We start from the raw sequence: 3,527 nt of genomic DNA on the forward strand, positions 1-3,527 counted from the left end.
AACTTGGATCCCTTTAAACTCTAAAAATTTTATGACTTATTTTCAATGTATAAGTTCAGGAAGATAATAATAGCTAACATTTATATGCACTTACTGTGTGCTAAGTACTTTATAATTATTACATCATTTGGTCCTCACAACAATGCTGCAAGGCAGGTGCTATTATTAGTCCCATTTTTCAGATGAAGAAACTGATGCAACCAGAGGTTAAGTGACTTGACCAGGGTCACAATCTAGTAAATGTCTGAGGCCAGAATTTTGCCAACTGGTGTATAGCTAGGCTAGGCTGCCTACCCAAGATGCAAAGACCAGGTGAAGGCAAGTATTTAGCCATTTGAGGAGCTTCCAAGCTAAATTTGCAGGAAAGGCTCACCACTTAAAAGTTGACTACAGGGTAATGAATTTTACAACCAGGGAAACTCATGATTACTGACCACTGAGGCAAAAGAGGGTTGTAAACTCCTTTGATGTATGGAATAACCATGGATCCTTGAAGTAGTGAGGAATGAAGTAAGTGTTGAGATGAAGAAAGGAGAGGGGTTGCAAAGTTGGAAGCTCTTCTCACAGTTACTTTATGAAGAAAAACCTAGTCTCAATGATAAAAAATCAACTACCATTTAACTAAGTGAGACAATTAGGACTGGTGAGACTTGTCAACCGGAACAGAACAGGCTTCTAACCTGTGGGTGGCCTGAGAAGAATGGTTAAACATACTGTGGCAAGAGAGTACTATATATATATAAACACGTGGTCTGGACCATGACATAAACATTCTCAGGTCTTGAGCAGCATGTCCCACAGCAGCCTCATGTGTGGACAATGCAGGCATTACTGGGTCAGTGGGAACAGTTTCCAAGTTAAATGTCTCACAATAGGGCACAAAACTAGCAGTGACAGGGAGTGTAGTACCTGGTTCAGGTCAATTGGCAGTTACAAGGAACAGGAACTGTGAGCATGTCAAGAGATGTGATAGATGTTGACTCTCAGGTCTCTGGGAAATATGGGGAGCTAAAATCATAAATCCCTTAGTGAACACCTGGTGCTGGTCAAAGCAATACGTTTTGCCAGAGAGAGATATCATCCAGAGCGCAAAGGATTGTTGTTACACCAAGCTCAGGGAAGAGACTGTTTGCTGAGCCATAGTTCTGGGAAACAGAGTGTCTCTAAAATATGTTGACAGACTAAACCATGTCCCCTTGTTATTAACACTTTTGGTGAACATGGCAATTATCATCTCATAAGTTGTGTTATGGATTTTCAGAGATTCGGCATAAAATTCATATCCAAAAAGGATTGCCCAGAGAAGACACTCCAAGTTGTCCCATAGCCATAGTTTTCTCTTTCCTCTGAGAATTGTACCCCAGCTTTTTTTTTTTTTGGTGAGGCCATAATGATTTGAAGGATCTTTTTCTCTCTGAGATAATAGCAGAAAATTATGTGACCTTTTCCAGCCACACATCTTTACCAGCTCTCAGGCTCATTAAACAAACAAACAAATGAATGAATGAATAGATAAATTTAAAAAAGAACAAAAACAAAAAAGAAAATTAATGAAAAAGGCAAGGGGAAAGGGAGGGCAGGGCAGCAGCCGGAAGTGACATGCTCCCTACGTGAAAACACAGCGTGAGGATAGCTGACAAGGATGACAGCCTCCCAGCTCATTGATGTCTAACAGCCTTGGGAATGTCAACTGTCTTACTAGCCAGAGGTGTGGCTGCCATTTACAGATTATTTCTTCACAACTACTCTTTGAGGTTTACTTTCATTTTGTTAAACAAGAATACAGTCTCTCACACCTCTCCCTGGTATGGATTAATTCATGCTATTTTGTCAAGGAAAGACTAGAAGAATTTTTTGATCATGCAAGAAAGAGGAAATGATCAAATCAGGATCTGTATGGACCTGTAAACATTTAAGGTACTAGAGTAATGAAGATTTACATAAACTTTGGTATCCTCTACTAAAAGAAAGAAATATTCCTCGCTTTAAAGCACTGGGTCAAAAGACATATTGTTGACGCAGAGTCCAGAGCAATTAGAAAAGGTTTTAGAGTATGTGAATGCATTACATAAAATTACTCAGGAGATAATGCTTTGAGACTTTTTCAGACAGGTCAAGAAAGGCCAAGACCAGGTGACTAGAGAAAAGAAAATTTTGGAATTATCATCTGGCCCAAGAACAAACAGTAGTTGGCAATACCTTGAAAACTAAGTGAAAGATAAAACAAGAAGGACTTTGAGATGCCTTATGTAGAACAGTTTCTCAAACTGAAGTTTATAAAGTACTTATGTGGGGAAGACAAGAAGAAAATTTTAAACAGAAAGCAAGAGAGAATGCTTCAAAGAAAATTTCTGCACATGTCTGCAGAAGCACAAAATAGAAATCTAAGCAAAGATTTGGGGAATTCTTTTTCTGTTCCTAGTTGTATTTCATCCTAGTAAAGTTAAACTTTTTCACTTAAGTTGTAATTTAAGCCTAGCTGTAAATGTGCAAATGTAAATTCATAATAAGTGGTTTATTTTTAAAATCTCATAAAAACAAAAACAAAAGCAAAACAAAAAATACTATCTGGATTTCAGGACTTAAGGCCCAGGTAGATTAGACTACACATTGAAAGCTGAGCCTTTCTTACAAGGGTGAGTGTCTGAAACAAATTAAATCCATAGACAAAGTTTAGAATGTGCATGGCCTTAAGGGAACTTTCCTAAACCATCTGGTTTAAAACCAGAGCCCATTGCTTCCAGGAAGATACATGCTGGTCCATCTGAATTGACATCTGTGTGCAGGCTGAAGTCCCTGAGGATAATTAACAGAGAAGCCTCCAACAACAATACTGACACCAGCCTGGGGAACTGAGCTATAAAATTCTCTATATAAACAAGTGGCCTATATACCCAAAGAACTATAAATTTTGGTCTCACCCTGGGGCACTAGAAATAGCCAGATGCTCAAATAAATGTATGTTTGAAGTACAAGGCAAACATGATGAAAATATCATATTTCTTCTCTTCACACCTTTGTTCACCATGAGACAGACGGATTAAAGATACCTAAAGTTTTACTGTCTCAGGACATATGTGAATGACAGTTCATGACAGAAGTGTGGAATATGTTGCTCTTATCTACTACCAATCTCTTATTTTATAACAAGAATTTGAGTACTTCACGTAATGGGACTCTGGATTACTTACAAAACCCACACACATATGCACAAACGTATGTAAACACATCAAACCTATGGTCACATGATTACAACAGGATTTATGAAATGCCACCATCAGAAACTTATTTCCTTGTGTTAACAAAATGTACCCTTGCTAAATATTGTTTTGAATATTTTGAAATCTTTTGAAAAATTCAAAGAACCCAAGAATGGGTGACACACTAATCAAACTTCTGTCTCTCTCCCAGAATCTTGTTGCTTTGGTCAGGTTAGTTTGTCTTCCCGGTCGGTGGCGTGTTGGTGTGGGAATGGAATCACTTTTTCCACAGTGATTGCTTCCCTGGATAATGCCTACAGGGAGCTA

At 38.2% G+C, this 3,527-nt stretch overlaps 1 pseudogene; it reads left to right on the forward strand.

Annotated features, from left to right (window-relative positions):
- Window positions 1–1,683: 1,683 nt before the first annotated feature.
- On the forward strand, window positions 1,684–2,438 carry LOC138163422 (large ribosomal subunit protein uL29m pseudogene; annotated as a pseudogene).
- The last annotated feature ends 1,089 nt before the right edge of the window (window positions 2,439–3,527 follow it).

This window comes from Petaurus breviceps, unplaced genomic scaffold (assembly GCF_028583685.1).
Source record: "Petaurus breviceps papuanus isolate PSGF00001 unplaced genomic scaffold, PetGlider_PUasm1.0 125, whole genome shotgun sequence".
Lineage (NCBI taxonomy): Eukaryota > Metazoa > Chordata > Mammalia > Diprotodontia > Petauridae > Petaurus > Petaurus breviceps.